At 33.4% G+C, this 20075-nt stretch overlaps 1 protein-coding gene across 1 annotated transcript in view; it reads left to right on the top strand.

Moving 5' to 3' along the window:
- Positions 1-3888: 3888 nt before the first annotated feature.
- LOC118196210 (uncharacterized) overlaps positions 3889-20075 on the top strand; it is a 213962-nt gene continuing 197775 nt past the window's right edge. Inside the window, exon 1 of the mRNA XM_035367628.2 lies at positions 3889-4036. The gene's annotated coding sequence lies outside the window, so the exon portion shown is untranslated. The remainder of the gene's footprint in view (positions 4037-20075) is intronic.

The following is a 20075-nucleotide window of genomic DNA, read 5'->3' as shown; positions in this document are numbered from 1 at the left end:
CTTTTTAAGATGGCTGGCAAATGTGAATAAATACATTTACTAAGAGTATAAAATGCTAAAGTAATTTTAAATTATTACTTCCATATAATAGAATAAAAACACCGATATAAAAACATTGCGCCAACATTTAATTGGATTAAAATATTACTTAAATTGAATATCGAATTAAAAACATCATAACAACGTTTAAAAGAATTAAAATATTACTTACATACTTTAAAATATGTTTTATAGGAATTAATTATTTAACATTAAAACATATGTGGCAATAAATATCTCAGGAATTTTTGAAAACATTTTATTAATTTTTTAATAAAAGTTGAAGTATACAATTATAAAGTGAAAGAAAATTATGTACTTACATTTTTTAAAGTATTTTACCTGTCGTATATTGATAAGTACCACAAAAACAAAACAAGAAAAAAAAAAAAAAAAAAAAAAACAGGGGGTCTTCTAACGATCTTAATCTGTGATCCACATCTCTCGCACTTCATTGAAGAAGCGATTTGCGAAGTTTTCTTCAAAAATTTAAAATAAATTTCCTATGACGCTATTAATAATTTATAAATAAATCTTTGATTAGAAAAGCCAGGTTGGTCAAAATAATGTCTCAAAGGTCAATTTTTTTATTCTGATACCACTAATTCTTTGTAATTACCAATAACAACATTCATCTTCGAAACGGACATACCCATTCAATTTGAAATTTGAGGAATTCGAAGAGATGAATAATAAAATTTTAAAATGGCGCGGTAATGCACAAATATTCAGTAACCAATCAGGGAGCTGATTACATCACGCATAGAATTAAAATTATTTAAATAATCATTCAATAAAATCATTTTTAAAATAAATGCAAAATTAAATTGTATTTTAATACGTAACAGCCATAAATAATGTTTAAAACATTAGATTAAATTTATATAGATATTAATAAAACCAATTACTTTTTAAGTAAGGTGACGTCATTGATTACATCATCCACAACATAAAATTATAAAAAATATTATAAACAACAAAATTTTTATTTCAAATAAAAATGCAAAATTAAATTGATTTTTAATATTTAGAAGCCATCAATAATATTTAAAACACTGAATTTATGCATAATAAAACGCATTATTTTAAAAATAAAATGACAACAAAGTATCGGTTACCATAAATAACTTATCCACCAATGGGTTTACTATAAGTCGTATTACTCGCCAAACGAAAAATCGGCAAAATCCGTGCAACCGTCTACCAAAAAAAAGACAATAAAAAATAATAGTAAAATGAAATAATAATAAAGTAATATATGCCAATCTCTTAAAAACAGTGACATAAAAAATACGATGAAAAATTGTTGCCAAACCTATATTTCTAAAAGAATGAAAGTATTCAAAATAATGCGATTTCATCAAAAATCTATCAACAAAAATAAGGAAAATTGTTGCCAAAATAACATTTTTAAAGAAGTGAGATGTGAAAAGTGTACTCGGAAGCTTCATTTAAAAATTTTTTTTAAATTACAAAATATTATCATTTTTCCAAAATTCGTTTTGTTAAAGCAGTCGCATGGATGAAAGTTTATCGTGTCCAAAAATCAAAGAAAAATAAACTGTACATTTGTAAACATAAGCTTTTTTAGAAAAAATCCAGCTGAAAAGGTGTTAAGCTCAATTTGTTAAATAAATTCGTATTTAATCGATTTATTGAAACGCGAAATTTATTTTAAGTTCGTAAAATAGCTAAGTGCCTACGTTTCATGACGATGTGAAAATGGAGTGCGTAGAATAAAATCTTGCTTTCCTATAGCCCATTATGTCTCAAAATGACGCGATTTCGTCACAAAACATAAAATAAAAAACATTCTAATTCGAATTTCGAAAAAATCGCTTCGAGGTGCACTGGCTCTTGTCTAGATGCACGTATGTACCAAATTTCTTAGCCGTGGGTCTATTAGCTTACGCGCAGCGCGAACGAAAGACACACACACAGACAGACAAACTCTTTGTTTTATTATATGTAGAGAAAAAATAAATCATAAAAAAGTGGACGATTTTTATTTGGAATGAAACTTAATTTCGAAACGTGAATGGAAGAATCAAATAAGTTTAATAAAAAGAGATATTAATAAATATATACCAAACTTATTTAACATTGAGGAGCTAAAATGTTGATAGCTCATTCATTGGGAGTTAAGCATTTATTTTTAAGAACCACTCGAGCGATTTTTACAAAACTTCGCAATTTGGCATAATTTGAGTCCTAGAATCGAAATATGGAAAGATATTATTGGTATTTCATTTCACAAGTCCAATTTTGTGACAAAATACCTATATTAGAACAATGCTGTATATACATTTAACACATATCCTAAGTCGCGCTTTCGCGACATGAAAAACGCAAGTTGAATTCCGTAAATCAGCCTAGTAGAACGGGAGATATAGAACTGTGCCCCCCTTTTTTTCGCAGTGTACATAAGCTGTGTAGAAATATTCATGAAATGTTACGATATTTCAGACAACTACTAACTAGCCCTCATTAATCCCGGATTTTCGTGAAACTTCCGTTAAGGCTTCCATTAAAAGGCTTCCATTAAAAGAAGCTTTCAGTAAAATAAAAGCACTGAATGGTCAGAATCTTCAATGCAAGTAGTCTTCACGTGGTATCACACTGCACTGTATTATTTCACATTATGAAAATGTGAACTGTGCGAGGAGCCTTTTCCCATTCCTATAAGAAACCTCGAATGGATCCAAGGGTCTTCCAAACCTTTCCCCTTCCATTAGCCTCTCGAGAAGATTTTCAGCTCGATGACATTTTACTTTTCTCACATTGTTAAAAAACTATACACTTACAAACATGTATGCCTTCTTTGGAATTTGAACCCGGTCACAGCTATAGCAAATGGCTCCCCTGCTACCTCGCTACGAGGACAGCTACAGGTTATAAAACATAATTTTCATACATGATAGGTGAATTTTAACGATTAAGATATAAAGTATTTCTCCCACGTTCCTAGCGTGCCTTTGTGGTGTAACGGGAGCACGCTGGGCCGGTATTCCAGAGGTCCGTGGTTCGATTTCTGGCGAAGGCGGTTGCTATTTTTCATCTTTCCTGCATCCAAAAATATACCTAATGTCTCTACAAGTAGCGCCCGAATTAAAAGGGTTATGAATGATGATTCTCCGCAACTTTAGTCGCCCTTTAAAAAGGGGAGTACATAAGGTATTTCTTCCACTTCCCTAGCGTCCTTCGTAATGTAGTGGTTCTGCACGCTGGTCAGAGGTCCGTATTTCCAGAGGTCCGTGGTTCGATTCCCGACGAAGGCGTTTGCTATTTTTCATCTTTTCTGCCTCTAAAAAATTCCTAATGTCTCTACAAAGACAACGATGCCGAAGGGTAATGACCTTCAGGCTAAAAAAATCCCAAGAAATGAGGACTACAATTACAACGCAATTTTAAACACTGATTGCTTTTCTCTTCATTCACCATTACGCAAGATGAAAATAGACCTCCGCCTATCGCAGATGAAAATAATCTGATGTGTAACCAATCATGTATGGAATGAACCAGAGACAACAGGATGCTATAATTAGCGCCGAATGTTTCGTAATTTTTATAAAGTAAATTTAAATACCCTTAAAATAAACATCTTTAATTCACTAAGTAAATAACACTTTGATATTTTAACAGTCCGCTGGTCTAATAAAAACTACATAAAAAGAGCCGAGTTCATGCTAAAAAAATTTACTGCGATGAAGTCTCTTGAGATACTTTAAAGCAATTTTATATCATAGTTAGTCCATTGAAATGAAATAACCACAATGCTTCTATTTCCTATCATCTCAAACCAGATAGGAGCGACGCCTGTACATTCCGCTTCCCCGCTGAGCGCGCCATTCCCGCTCGGAGACTCGTGCAGTGTAGCCAGACTTTCACCAGCTCTCCGAGATTCTCATCTTTCTCGTGACTTTGCTGACGTCATCGCTCCATCTGATTTATGGATACCCAAATGTGTCACTGAATCTAGTTTCAACAATCTTGCAAGGTTAGTCTGTATTATCCCATTTTGTGTTTTATTTATAAAATATATATTTACGGTGTTTTTATTTTCAGTAACGTAAAACCAAAAATCAAATTCCTCAGCGTGAGAGAATTTTACCCAATTTTTTATTAAACCTTTTTGATATGAAAGAACATGTTTTACTCAAAAACATTACTGTATTTGTGTAGTATTTTTATAATTCTAATGTCAAATCAACTTGTTTGTTCATAATGCCTATTTAATTATATATTTCACAATTATCTAATATGGTTTTCATGAAATAATTATCTAAACATGTTGTCTTTTTTATAAGTGTCTAATATTATTTAAATATTAAATTACATAATGTCAGGAAAAATCTCAGTTTTATGTAAAAAACATAATAACTAAAAATCGTAATATTCATTGAACTAAAATTCCTTATTTACTTCATTTTAAGTTTTAACTTGTGCAGATTATGCCGTTGAAATTTAATATGTTTTATGAACATATGTTATGTCATCAGAAATAATTCCACACGCTTTCGAATGGATCAGCTCAAAATTCATCAGGCAGTGTAGGAAATCCTGGAAGTTCACTTGTTGAGTTTTCTGGCAAGTGCAAATTAACGGCAAGCACATTAATATGACAAAAATATATGCTTTGATATACTTATTTTAGTTTTCGAAAAAGAAATATAGCACAACATTCATAGGAAACCAATAAAACCGTTAATATAAAGAAGAGTTGATTACACATAAAAGATTTTCAGATGCTCTAGATTAACAAAAAATTTGAAAAAAAAATCAAGCAATTTATTTTACACTGTGGTTTAACGCATTTTATACCTGTACTAAAATAATCATAAATTGAAAACATGTTTTTTACCCAATGGACTGGTTTCATTTAGAAAGAATAAAACTCTTTCAGAATAATGCAAGTAACACACTGCTACATTTTGAAGTCAATATGTATGATAAATGTACTATATTAAATCAGCAGGACATAATGTCATATCTTATTTTTTTTTTTAACTCTAATTTTTAACACCTCATGTTCGACAAAATATATCACGAGGTTCACACAAGTAAGCTATAGCACTTGAAAAATAAATAAACAAATGGTACAATAGCACTGCAGATTTAGAAAAAAGTATTTAAAAAATTAAGGAAAAAAAAAAGAAAACAAAAAATACAAAATCTTCCAGATTTTATATAACGCCCAAAAAGGTGTTTGTTTAACATTTAGAGTGTTACCTTTATTATTAAACATCAGTTTTTTTGCACTTAAAATCCATAAAAATTCCTTTCAATAGTAATATCACAAAATATTTAAAAACCACGTATCTTTAGAACTTCCGATGGGCAGTCTCGCCTGCTAGAGATAAAATGATTTTTTCGGATAGTGTTGCCATTGCTCGCATTGAAATCATTGAATTTGTTAATCAAAAATTCGTTTTAAAGTTCTACAAAATGTGAAATAGATAATAAAAAAAAATTCCAAATTTGGGCTTCCAGATGCCCATATTCGAGGGAAGGACTACGTTATTCAAAATTTGATGGCTCTAGGTACCGTTGTTTTTTCACAGTGCGAGAAACATACATACATTCATGCAGATATTTCATTACTTAATTTCTTTAATCGCAGGGCTCTAATCATTGCAGAGAAGGAAGAGAATCACTAAATATTAAAATGCGCATTGATCCCAAACCAAACACAATAATAGGGAATCCACTTCACTGCAAGTTTAAGCACAACAACTAAGCTTGAGAAACCGAATACTAATCATTAATTCTCTACTATTTGAAATCTATTTTTCATGTATCTGCATAAACTATAAGAGCAAGGTCAACCTTATCATTCATCTCATTTATTATGTTGTCAAGTCATTAGACTATTTTGAAGCAGTACATACGAAAAATATGCAATGTCCTCGCCGAGACTCGAACCTGGATCTCTCGAATACACACTGAATGTGATACCGTTACACCACGAAACCATGCTGGAAGGAGGAGAAAATACCTCACATACTTCCCCTTTTAAAAGGCCGACTGAGGATTAGGGTACCCAATCGCGAAATCCTGGCGTTCACGAATTACTGTATACGACCTTTTAGGTCGGGCGCCACTGTAGATTCTGGAAGCAGGAAATCTGAAAAATATGCAATGACTTCGTCAGGACTCGAACTTAGACCTCTCGAATCCACGCCGAGTGTGCTACCATTACACAAGGAAGGCATGATGGAAGGAGGGAGAAAATACTTTATAATGCAAATTATGTATTATGTATGTACTATATATTATTGACCTATAGGGTAATAATATATAGTACATACTATAGGTAATAATATATAGTTTAAATTCTATGGGTAATATGAAACACTGCATTAAAAACAGAAATGTCATTTATTATATGCTTTTTGACAAGAGCGAAAGAATGCCAAGTGTGCTAAAACGATCAAAATAATTGCTTTGATATGATAACTTTAACCTACAAATACAAACGTGCGTAATACTCACATGGAAATTCCTACTTTCCTGATATTTTAATATAAATGTAAAATAGAAAATAAATCAATAAAGTGTTTTATATTGCTTTTTTAACATATTTATTGCTTTCATTAAAACCGTGAGAGCTTGAAAATATTTTCTCTGCATGATGATAGGTTCTTTGTATAAGATGATTATGTCAAAGACATAAGAGCTGTCTGTCTAAGAAGACGGATGCCTTCTTAGAGAATTTTCTGAGGGTAACTATCTCTTATTAGTCTTACACATTGGGCACAAGAATCAGCTGTGTAATTAGCCCATTTTCCTGGGATCTAACCCAAGTCAGGTCGAACTACCAGTATCAAGCCGTCTTAGCCCTTTGCTTTCAAAGATCTCATTTCTTTTGTAACAATATGACTTCAGACTTGTCTTATATTAAGCGTGGACGATTTCTTTCATAATTGTTTCATATCATTGATATTAAAATGATAATTATCTGTTACTGCGTTAAGTTTTAAAATCAGAGAAATATTCACTCAAAAAGCACTCTTTTGTCATTTATTTCGTACCTGAAACTAAAAGCAGGATAATTTCTTTCATTTATTATTTGTTCAATTAGCTTGGATCCAAAGATATTCGTATCATATTTAGAATGATTTCGACTTTCGAAATATACAATCTTAGTAAAATAATTAGCAGTATATGATCCTTTGAAGTTTGGCTTTTCAGGATTAACAAGATGAAGAACATTTATAATTTAATCTAAATACTGTCGCTTCAATCAGTATCCCGAAAAAGTCTGTAAATTACGTAATAATTAATTCTGACAGCACATTTTGAAGATTTATGTAATAGAGCTCTGAGTAACAAGCAACATTTTAGCGTCGCAGTCTGACTGAATGTTTCTCTTTGAAGAGATTTAGCTATTTGTTGTGATAAAGCCGGCATTTATGTATAAAGATACCAAAGGCCTAAATTAATTAATAACTTCAGAAATTCAGTAGCATTTGTGAAGTATGGAAAACTAATTGTCAGTGTAAGCCTCCTATGTTTCTTTATAAACTTCCATATAAATGTAATACGCTATTAAAAAGCTGTGGATTTTAACACAAAAAGTAGAGAAATTGTGTTCGTAATCCGGGTTTTAGATTTAATACTTTAATCCAGAATTACTGGAAGTCAAGACGGCTAACATCTTGAGTATAAAAATACAGGCATTAGAAAATAAATAAATAAAATTATTAATTAGGGAAACCTTTGAGGACACATAATAAGGTACCAGAAATGGGCGCAGATCAACCCACCTAACCAAACAGCACATTATAAGGTATTTTCTCCATCCTTCCAATATACATTCGTGGTGTAACGGTAGCCTACTTGCGCGTATTCGAGAGGCCCAGGCTCGAGTCCCGGCGGCATATTTCACAAGTGCACAATAGCGTAGCTACTGAGGGAGGAGTTTCGAAAATGGACCAATGAGCTGCTATTGCTCTTGTGACGCTAAATCTTCCTACAAGTGAGTGTATGTTGTTTACGTTTTAATTTGCTTTTGTTTCGCAGTTATAAATATGTGGCGTAATAGTAGAAAATCTCGTAGTGCTTTCGTTTTCTGAGTTTTATTAATCGCTGACATTTCACTTTCGCGATTTTTATCACGCATTAATATTAGGATTGATGTTCACGGCATATTATGTGGATTAAGCGAATTCAAGTCTCTCTATATATTTTTTAATTGAGCTTAGAATAACTGAAAGTGTTACATTGAATGTAGTATGTTTCTTATTTCAGTGTTTGCATTCTTTCGATTTTTAAAGTGTAAGATTCAAAATACATATTAAGATCTGATTACATCCATTGTTAAGAATAAAAATTATGTGTGAATAAATTGAATATACTCGTTGTGAATACAATAAATTCACTCTATTTCATGAGTATTTCTTATGTAGACAGTACATTTAAGAGTGAGCAGTTATTAAATGTGAAATTTAACACGCCAAATGTATTCGAATGCAAATTAGTAAAGTTCACGTAATAAAACTCTGCATTGGTTATTATTATAGAACATCGTTTTCATATAGACTGCAATAAAAAGGGCTGACTTCTATTTACATATATAATTGGTGTAAATATTTTTCTCATACGCATTGTTTTATGTAAAGATTGCATTTGGGCTCCGATGTTTATCACATATTTCTTTCTTCACATATTTACCACTTATTAAGTAATATTTCTGCGAAGTATCTAACATGTGTTTGTATTTTTTTCAACCAGGTAGTGAAATCTTCAAAATTTCCTATAATTGATTTAACTTCGCAATGAAAAGTTTCAGAAGCAATCGATCGATGATGCTTTAATTATTTTTTACAGAATATTTTCAACCATCTTGCTTAAATCTTAAAGCACGCGAAAGCTCATGTGACATGACAGAAATCTTAGTGGATGCTCATTGGTTCATCCTAGAAGCCACTCCGTCGGTGGCTACACAGATGTGCACTTGTGAAATATGCGCCGCGGCGAAGGCATTGTTCATGTTTCCCGTCTCCTCGGCGCATATTGGAGAGGTCGGGTTCGACTCCCGACGTGAACATTCCTCATCAAAATAACGTAATGACTTTACAGTATAACTATAAAAATTCTGAGGATGCAGAATTTCATTAGTGTACTTATGACCGGTTTTAGGACTAATGCTCTAAATATTCTGACTTCCGTGCCATTTATTATGGTTGCTCACAAGAGAAGCCACCACCATTATAAAACCGTGGTCTTTCTCTGACATTAAATATTCCATATTTCCTATATGCGAAAGTACATTGAGAAGTTGTACTTAAAGCGAACTTTGCCACATCAACAAAGCGAACTTGCACTCAATCATTTGGACTTCCATGGCGACGTAGGCAGCACCATCTTAAGCAATTTATGCTGGAAAAGTCAGAAAGAAAGCATTTGTTTTTATTAAGTTAATTAGTGGTAATATTTAATGCTATATTAGAAGCATTTTTAAAAATTTTAACCGGTGCCTTCGCAATATAGAATATGCTCTTTTAAGAAGTTTTAGTCATCCGAATATTTTCTGTTCATAACTAAGATTTTGGCTATGAAATATCATACAAATACGATTTAGAAATATAGAAATTTTTAATTTGTATACATTAACTTTCCCTTGGACTTGGATTATTTCTTTTTTCGGAATTGAAACAAAACTTATGTAATTCTGTAGTCCAAAATCTTGACTACAGCAGTAGCCATCCGAATATCTTATGTTAATCGCTAAGATTTTAAAGTGAAGGTATAACAAATTGTTGTGCCATTAGGCTATTTTGAAGAAGTAGGCGTGAAACATGTGCATTGCCCTCGCCGAGATTCGAAACTATACCCGAATACACGTCGAGTATGCTACCTATTACACTACGAAGACAAGCGAAAGGGAGGCAGAAAACACCTTATATACTCCTCCTTTTAAAAGGCTCACCAGCGGCCGAGCGGTAAAGTTGCTGAACACTGGTAGTTTGGTCTGGTTTGAATCCCACGAACGAGCTGACTGCATGGCCGTTTTCGTGGTTTCCCCATGTGTAACGTGTATACGGACAAATTTTCTTTAGAAAGTCTTCCATGAAGGCAGAAATATAGATGATATGTATGGAAACAGAAGTATAGATGACGAAAGGGAAGTCTGCGCTCAGGCGATAACAATGAGAGGTTGATATATCGATGAAGAATAGGAAATAATTTCCTTAAAAGATGAGCTCACTCGCAAGAGACTGAAACTGGGATAGTTAATTAGATCCAGAAAAATTTTTATGAATGTGAAATTCCTGTAGAAAATCTAATTCGCCACCGGAAGATGTTTTTTGAATAATTTTAGGTGCCTCAAAATGAAAGATATGATCTTATAACATACAGTGTTGATCAACAGAGGATTTATTTGTTTCATTTTAAAAATACTTTATGTTCCTTAGAGCGAAATTTTAACTCTGTTAGTCTGAAGAATGTAAATTAAACGGAATCATCGCAAGTCGTACATGTGCAATGCCCTAGGACTAATTTGACAGAAGAACAAAACATTTAGTTAGCTAATTTTTAGTTTATGAACTGAGCAAAAGAAAGTTCTGACATGTAATTTTAACTTCGCATAAGTCTCAAAACCTCCCACCACCAAAATTTTAGTTTCAACTGAAAAAATTTTCAAATTCAGAAAACATTTAGACACACGTGAGGAAATTATTGGGCCATAATTTGATTTAACAGTAAGCTATTGAACCCTAATCTAAACGCTAGGGGAAACTAAGCTGCCCGAAATTCATCTTAACCCAAATATTATCAAAAGCCGACAAAGGTGACAGATTTTCATCATAGACAGAAATACTTACATGGATGGTGTCGCTGAACTCTTAAAATGAAGGCCCATATAAGCTGTTTCCTAAAGAACCTTCATATTTGGAGCCTCTCAAAAGTAAAATTGGTGATTAAGTCTTCAAAAATTCCTCCGATCAACTTCTAAAAATCTCTTATCTCTTCTGTTGCGGATCGTACCAGATTATATGCTCTACCCAAAATTTATAAAAGGGGTATTTAATTCCGGCATGCTGTGTCAGATTTAAACACTGTCTTCTCTATCCATTAGTTAAATATTTGGTTTCTAGAATTTTGTTTTTGTTAGTAAAATTACACCAAAAAATTCTATGGAGTTTATAAATAAATTAAAAATTATTTCTCTTAGAAATGTCATCATGTTTTTCTTTTGATATAAACATTATTCATCATTGCTGTAGTGGAAGCTGCTCTGAAATGCGTAGAAACCAGACTTCAAAAACTTCATTTCTCATGTGCTGAAATTTACGAGTTAATTTCCCTACTCCACTTTCCTGAAGCAAACACGTTTTGTCTTTCAAAATAAGTTTTACAACGAGACTGAAGGATTAGCTATAGAAAGCCCTCTGAGTCCTATCCTACATGCATTATTATGAAACCAAATTATTTGAAATTTTAAACTTCCCTGTGCGGTTCCACTACCTTGACGGTATCTGTAATCTGTTTGATGGTGATAAAGATGATTGATATAAAGTTCTATCAGTAATAATTACAGTGATCATGTTAGACTGTTCACTTCTGAATTTGGGTTATACACTTCAGTTCAATTCTTTGACACTTTGGTCACACGCAACACATAACTGTATACTGTAAGCATTCATTTGTTTTTCTTCAACGACACTTGTCATTCGACAAAGCAGAAGTTAGTTTCATTTTATTCCTTCCTTTTCCGAGCACTTCAAGTTCGCTCCTCCCGACTAGCACTTCACTATAAAATGAACTATTTAAAAGTAGTTGCTACGGACAGAGACTTTCGTCCTAACATTACTGATTAAGCGGTTAAAAAAATTCTGGTCTCAGTACATTAAAAATTAATCTCTCATTTTAGGAGATTATAAGAATTCTGTTGTCATTAAATTCTTGCCATTATTTAACTGTAAATTTCCACGTATTTTAAAGAAATTAGTATTTCGGCTCATTTCCTTTTCTATTAATAAAATTCGCAGTTCCGTGCTTACCCATTCCGCAGACCCCATTCCGAATATGAACTTCTGGGGTTTGTACAACATTTATGGCCAGTGGGGTTTAATTTATATTGGGCAAACTACGACAGCTTTAAAATTTCGCGTTGAAGTACATGATGCATATGTTAGGAAAAAAAGAAACATATAAATCCTGTAATGCCCGATACTGCTGGTCAGAAAATTACTTTTTTCATTTTTCAACAGCTAAAATTATTCCAAGAATATCTTCCATTGTCGAATTAGACTCTACAGAGGCGTTTCACATTCATTAAAAAAAATCGAATTCTAGCCCGTCGTTACCCTCAGCTTAAAAAAAGTTATTGTTTTTTTTTCTATTTTTTAGCAATAGAAGGAGCTAGTGGCTTGAAGTCTTTCCTCTCAATTGTTATCATCTGAACACAGGGTTCTATTTCGTCGTTTGCACTTTTGTAGCTGGAGGAGGTTTTGTGTTTAAACCTTCGAAACTAGTTCTAAAAATTTATGAATTACACTCGTGTTCTTACGCTTGCTTTAGCAGCCTTGAGTCTTCTTCCGCTTAGACGAATAGGCAAGAATAGACAATATAGGCAAGAATAGGCAAGAAATAAAACGTAAGTGAAAACTTAAGTGTAACTTGTTTTTGAATGCAGAACAGAAATGGTAAACATGGTAAACAAGTAACTTACAGTTAAAACAAGCATTACGTAATCAATACTTACGTTTTTGGTTAGATAAAATTACGAGCATGTAGAGTGAAAAATACCCGAAAAGCTAGTGGGGAAAAGAGACTTATTTGCACCAGTGTTAAAACTAGTACTAAGCAAGCTCTCTTAAATAAAATTAAATAAAACTTACCACTTACCTCATTTTAAATAATTCATTTAATACAGTTTATATAGTCTACCAGCAGCTGCAACTATTCACATAAAAAATATTTCATACAGAATTCGAAAAGAAACTCGACTTTGAAAATAACTTGCCGCTATTCACCTCACATCAGTACAGTTCATTTTAACATTCTAGGAAAAGAGAAATATATTTAAGTTAGAAAATGATAGGAAAATTATATAAAAGTCAAAAACCGGTTAGAAAAGTGAAATAAATTTTACATATTTGGAGAATATATATAGAATTCGAAAATTGTGCCAAAAAATTAAAAGCTATTTTATCGATGTTTGATTCATAATATAAAGAATTTAATATAAAGATCATATGTAAAAATCAATATAAAGAAAATATATCATCAATATAAAGAATTTAAAAGATAAAATACGTATTTGAGAATAAATTTAACCTCTTTTCCATAAATAAAGTAATCAGAAAATTAATTTAAAGGTAAATCTGAATCATATATACCTGTCCTTGACAGTAAATTTAAGTTAAATATACATTTTCTTTTTCATTGCACAAACTTGAAGTTTTTAACGATAAATGTCGTCTTTGATGTATCTCCCAACTTCTGGAAGCTTATGGGATTTAGGCTAAATGCAAATTATGTGATCTCCACCAGACTGCGGAATATCATTTACTCTTCAGTTAAACCTTGAGGTAATCACATCCATATGTGACGAGACATGTCCCCAAATAAATTCTGAGTAACAGACATTAAACCATAATAACTTAGTTATTACGATTCACATATTTTAATAACATATTTTAATAACTTTTTTATTTCTGCGACTGATCTTAGATTATAAATTATGTGGTTTTTGTTTTTTAAAATATCTCAAATCCTGATAAATTAGTACATGAAATTGGAATTTGCAACATGTGAAAAATGTTTATGTAAAGTTACTTATCTATCAAACTTAAAGTTCATTGGAGACTAATGGAAAGAGAACCTCCTTGGCCTACTGAAAGAGAGTAGAGTGCACTTTCTTTTCCTTATTTGGGAAATGAGAAATATTTTTAAATTTTGAAAAATAAGTTAAATGATTTTCTTAGTTATAAGTAGCAGTTATAAGGATTTTAAGTTTTACTAAATTTCATTTTATTTTGAAACGTTGCTATCCACTCTTATTTTCCATTTCCGGCCAGAATAAGCGCGAGTATAATTGCTTATGTTAATGAGGTTGCAACTGTATAAATATTTAAGATGTGGCGTTTAGCAAAGAGAACAGAGAGACTTCTTTCTACCCTACCATGCGCGTGCATTTCAGTCAGTTCGCGTCTGCCTTTAACCCTTTCCGGCACGCAACCTTTTAAAGTTGGAGTTTTGATTAAAAAATAATAATAAAAAAAAAGGTAGGCAGTCTAATTAGGCCTACAGGAGTACACAAGTAAAATTTTGTGTAGATAGCACTTATTGCGGACACACTGATTGAATACAGCTTCGAAAAAAGCGCTGAAACGAGCATTGTTGTCAATGAACTGACAGATGAGATGCGGAGAAACAAAGAATACAGACTCTCACTTATCCTAGATGATCGGTGAGACCGGTCTGGGCAAACCTAGGGTTCGCCGTTTGATTTTAGGCAAGATTTCAAGGTAAAAATTTAAAACTAATATAGAATAAGGAGATTAGCATACATAAAAAAATAACATAGAAACTTCTTTTGAAACAATTCTCTTTATACCGTAAAAAAATCTGGTAGATTTCTTTGAAAAATGAGGGTCTTAAAAAACTAAACATGGCTAAAATATATGGACTGGTTTGTGTTGAGCTGCCATATACCATGCTATAAATAAAGAAGGTTCAGAGTAGCCTATAAATCCTTTTTCATTCAATTCTTTTTGTGCGTACAGAAGGAAAATTTTAGGTGAGTCCAGACCGGACACACTGTGCTGCAAAGGGTTAAGGCCAGAATTTAGTTCCTGTTGATATTTGAAGACGTAGTGTAGTCTCTGCATTTCGTTCACTACTTGCGTAGTGTCAAAACGCCAATCTTCGAGTTACTAAATCTTTGAAAAGCATTTAAGTTTAGTTCTTATTTAGTTTAGTTTATTTCTTATTTTCTATGTTTTACACCATAAGTGCTGATCTTTGTATCCCGGAGTGCGGTAACGGCTGTGAGAAATATAGGATAATGTTTCAATGTTCCAACCTAGAATTTGCAGCTAAATGTGTGGAACCTTGAGAACTGGAAAGCGAATAATCGCTTTAGTTCTGTAGACAGAGAACAGGTACTCAAGAAGAGTTAATTTATTGTTCAAAATAAAGTTAATAGACGGTCCTCTCTCAGGACGTACAGAAAAAGCCTCTACTTGGGCTTGAAGTCAAGAGTACTAAGAAATAAAAAACTAAACTTAAAAGATATAGCCGAATCTATAAAATCTTTGAAGACCACAACGCCCCAGACGGCCTTTCATTCAAATGACCACAATCGCCCAAAACGGCCGAAATTCCGATATTGTTTTCTTCCCTCCCCTAAGGTATACAGTAGCAGGTGCAGTTTCCCCAAATGCATTGTATCGTTATTTTGCAGACAGCTTGTTCTAAAAGGATTTATTTGTGTTTCCTTATTTTTATTTGTTAGAAACAGAAAGGATGTCATTTGAAATCTTCACTCTTCTTTGTGCGTTAATGGATGCGGAGGGGATGAAATTGCTGTGACTCTCGAAGACTATTTCGCGCGGTTCGGTACTTTAATATGCAGGTTAGAGAAAGCTTCAGTTTTCAAAGAGTTAAAATTCTACAGGAGTTGGCCCCTTAACGCTAACTAAATGGAAAAGCTATCAAGGGCCTGAAATACGGCCGAGCGTATAAATAGCTTAGAGAGTGTGTAGCCTAAAAGATTCAGAATCTCTGGCTATCTAACGAAGTTAGTAGAGCTTCGACTTTAAATACTTGCTCTTCCTTCATTTGCATTTAACCGCGATTCTGAAAACACGTTCTGGCAAGAAATTGTAAGCCGAAATTAAGAAAGATAGGAAAGTGGCTTTAACTAAAAATTAACTGTTAAAAACTTAGGATAAACCTTACAAAGTTAACCCTTCTGAGAGGTGTTGTATCTCCTACACACACACACGAGCATAGTTTGTGTAAGCTCCCTGTTCCCATTTAGGATTTCTAATGTTTCCAAAGGCAATTAGAAATGCAGCAAAAACATGATAATAACAAAAATATATACAGTATCAGGTACAAAAAAAAAAAAAAAAAAAAAAAAAAAATTCTGGTAAACTACGGGTGGTAAATCATCTAGTAAATATGATTCCAAAGCTTGATAATACAGGAATGCAGAGCTAACTTGTGGGAAATCCGCAGGTGGGAGGCTACCCTTTCGAGTCCATTCTCTCTGGGCATTGCTGCTTGGGTCAGTAAATGTGAAGTGCAAACGGGCACAATAAACAAAAGTTGCAGTAGTAAAGATGATTATAATACATATATGTACAGAACATTCTTAAGACATTAGCGTATCGGAGAAGCATGCTAAGAAAGCGGGAGGTATACTTATATACTCCCCCTTTTAAAGGGCGATTTGGGTTTAGGAGACGCAATCGCCAAATCCTGGTGGAGAAGAATCATCATTCACCACTTTTTAGTTCGGGTGCCACTCTAGAGACATTAGGTTTTTTTTGAAAGCAAGAGATTTGAAAAATGAGCAATGCTGTCGCAGGGACTCGAACCACGGACCTCTCGAATTCGCGTCGAGCGTGCTGACCACTATACCACGAAGGCATACTAAGAAGGCGGCAGAAATACCTTATAAACATTTGATATGAAATTGCAGTGATTGCAGACGATCTGTTGCAGGCCATTTCCTGAACATGGAGAGATGCACTCGGCTGTGATCGGGCTGTAACTATGGACCTAGGCTGTGGTGTAAAGGGCTGTAATTCTGTACTTAGGCTCCTTCCTTATTGCGTGCCTTTGTGATGTAATTGGAAGTACCTGCGGCTAGTAATCAAAATGTCCGGAATTTGAAACCCTGGGACTGCATAGCTGATTCTTGGTGTTTTCCGGCTCTAAAAAGTCATAATTTGCAAGTGGTGAACGAATTGAAAATTCGACAGATGTTAATTCGCAACCACTTCGATTTTGGAGACTCAGTCTCCTTCTTAATCACATTTTATGCAGGAAGAATGTAAATTTTTTGGTAAATTTAAAATTAAATGAAGATTTTATATATGTAAATTTTAAATGGAGAGATAGTACAAAAAAGTAAATTGAAGTTTCTTCTTCCTTACCGCATGCAAGTAATGCTTTCAATACATGCATGCGGTAAGGAAGAAAACACCTCTATTCTATGCTATGCAATTACTTTATAAGATTGTAGAGACATTAGGATATTTAGAAGCAGGAAATGTGAAAAATGAGCAACGCCTTCGCCGGGAATCGAACCACGGACTTCTGGAATACGCGCCCAGCGTGCAGACCACTACACCACGAAGGCACGCTAAGAAGTCGGGAGAAATACCTTATATACTACTGTTTTTAAAGGGCGACTGGGGTTTTCAAGGGATCCAATAGCCAAATCCTAGTGAGGAGAATCATCATCCACCACCTTTTTACTCGTAGTTAGGGCGCCACTGTAGAGACATTAGGATTTTTTTGGAACCAGAAGACTTGAAAAATGAGCAACGCCTTCGCCGCGAATTAGAACCACGGACTTCTGGAATACGCGCCCAGCGTGCAGACCACTACACTACGAAGGCACACTGAGAAGTCGGGAGAAATACCTTATGTACTACCTCTTTTAAACACTTCGTACGCTAATAGAATTTGTTATTATACGAGTGTGATCCTGAAATCTTTTCGAATTTAGCCAAATATTGTTTATTTTAATATTACATAAGAATATTTTCTGAATATTATAGTTATCTCATTACATTTATATTTATACTATCTATGTTTATCTGTCATTTTTGTTACATCTAAACAGACGTTCAATTTAATTCGTGAATTTCAAATTATATTGGGACTATATTGTAATTCCTTGATGTCCTAAATCTTTATTTTTAATAACTACTGGTTGAGTGGCGTACGGTGGGATTGCACTATGTACCATAATAAGTAAACTCAAAACAATTTGGAAAGCGTCATTTGCCCATTTTTTCAAGCTTTCTTTGCAAATTCTTATAAAGCTTGCATTTTTTAAGAGTTGTTAGAGAGTAACTGGAAGGCATTACCAGTTGACCCATGATACATCGCTGGTGTCCTCCACATTTTTTACCTGTACTTATCTGAATATTGTAAAACAGTATGCAGTGGAAATATCAGTGGCTCAAATTCTCAGAAGAAATTAGAGAAAATGTGTATTAAAATGTATTTTGCCCAATGCAAAGCTGATAGAACTCAAATCAAATTCAACAAAACAAAGGGCACAAAGTTTCGCTTTTTTATGGTCACTACAAGCTCTCTCTCACTAAACATTTTCTTTCAAATTTTGGCTCTCTGAACTGTTACTTGCATATAGACTTATATGCGCATGAGCCAGTGAACACCTATCGTGGCTATTATTTTCTACTATAACAAACTTTGAAACTAGTCAACATACTTGAAAACATAATTTTATAATGGATTATGAAAGATTTCTCTAAGGTTAAGTATGTTCTCTAAGGTGACTATCTTCATAGAAGGCGAAAACTACTGGGAATCATCGATGGTAGTTTCACTGCATATACTATAGAAACAATGTAAAGAAACGCAAAAATTTTTTCTGCGTAAGAGTGTCAAATGCTCTTATACCGAACTTGGCTTTCACTGACGTATTTGGTACATGTTGACATTCACCGGAGAATGTCGTCGACATTCTCTAATTTCCATATTTCACAATAACATATGCACTTTTGATACGGCCGATTGCAATAAAAAAGGGAAAGATTTGAACCTATATTTTGTATTACTTCCATATCCAAAATTTCAACTTTAATCGTTTTTGCGTTATGCGAGATACGTACATACGTTACGACGTCGACAAAAATCCCTTTTGAATTTACTTTAAATCCATTTTAGAAAAATGAATCTTTTATTCTTTCTGCACATAGAAATGACATACAAAAAAATCGTCTAAATGAATTCGAGAGCGTCAAAATGGATATTTTCTTTAAAAGATAACACTCGAAAATTTCCTTTACTTCGTACAGGGAAATAAAAAGTCTTCAACCTTTGACGATCGATGTAACAACTTTATGCGTTGTTCCATGTACGTCAGTTACATATGCATGTATTATGGTTAAGGTGATCAGATTTCGAAGTTCGAAATTTGGGACGCTGTATATATATATATGTAATTTTTTAAATATTTTAAACAAATAACTTATTTTATTATTGTGATGGAGGTGGTATGTAGGTGAATATATGTATAAATAAAAATAATTATTTTTGTTTTATTTTTAATAGTGATATATAATAATTTTCAAAGAATTAAAGAATAAATCAAAACGCAGTATTCATTTTTACACAAAATAATAAATTTGTAACCCTTCTAAATTGTTTTGATCAAGTAGCCTTATATTTCTCTGAAGCAGGGGCCCACCAGCGGCCGAGCGGTAAAGTCGCTGAACACTGGTAGTTCGGTCCGAGGTTCAAATCCCGCGAACGGGCTGGCTGCATGAGTGTTTTCGTGGTTTTCCCCATGTGTAACGTGTATACGAGCCAGTTTCCCTTAGAAAGTCCTCCACGAAGGCATCCCTTCCCTTAGGCAGATAGCCCTAGTGTGCTTTGCCATAATTAAATACACCCACACCTTCTGAAGCAGGAATATTTCTTAGACTATAAGGTATTTCTCCTACTTTCCTAGCGTCCTTCGTGGTGTAGTGGTTCTGCACGCTGGACCGGTATTCCAGAGGTCCGTGGTTCGATTCCCTGCGCAGGCGGTTGCTATTTTTCATCTTTTCTGCTTCCAGTTAACCTAATGACTCTACAAGACCATCTTTTTCTCTTTTTTGTTCTTCTTACCCTTCAAATATTCACTTAAGCAGTAAATTATCACCAGTGAATAAACTGTTCTTAATGCTGAATACTCGCTCAGTTCCAGCATTAGTGCCAGGAAGAAAAAGGAAACATTCTGGCAATTGTAAAACATTTGAGCAAGGAATCTGGTTCTTATTAAAAGCTTTATTTATTTCCATCCACCTAAACATATTCCAAATATATATCAA

This window comes from Stegodyphus dumicola, chromosome 2 (assembly GCF_044657685.1).
Source record: "Stegodyphus dumicola isolate Sdum_Otavi_A_Nest chromosome 2, ASM4465768v1".
Taxonomy (NCBI): Eukaryota; Metazoa; Arthropoda; class Arachnida; order Araneae; family Eresidae; genus Stegodyphus; species Stegodyphus dumicola.
Note: the sequence above shows the minus strand (reverse complement) of the source record. Positions and strands in the feature narration are given on the sequence as shown.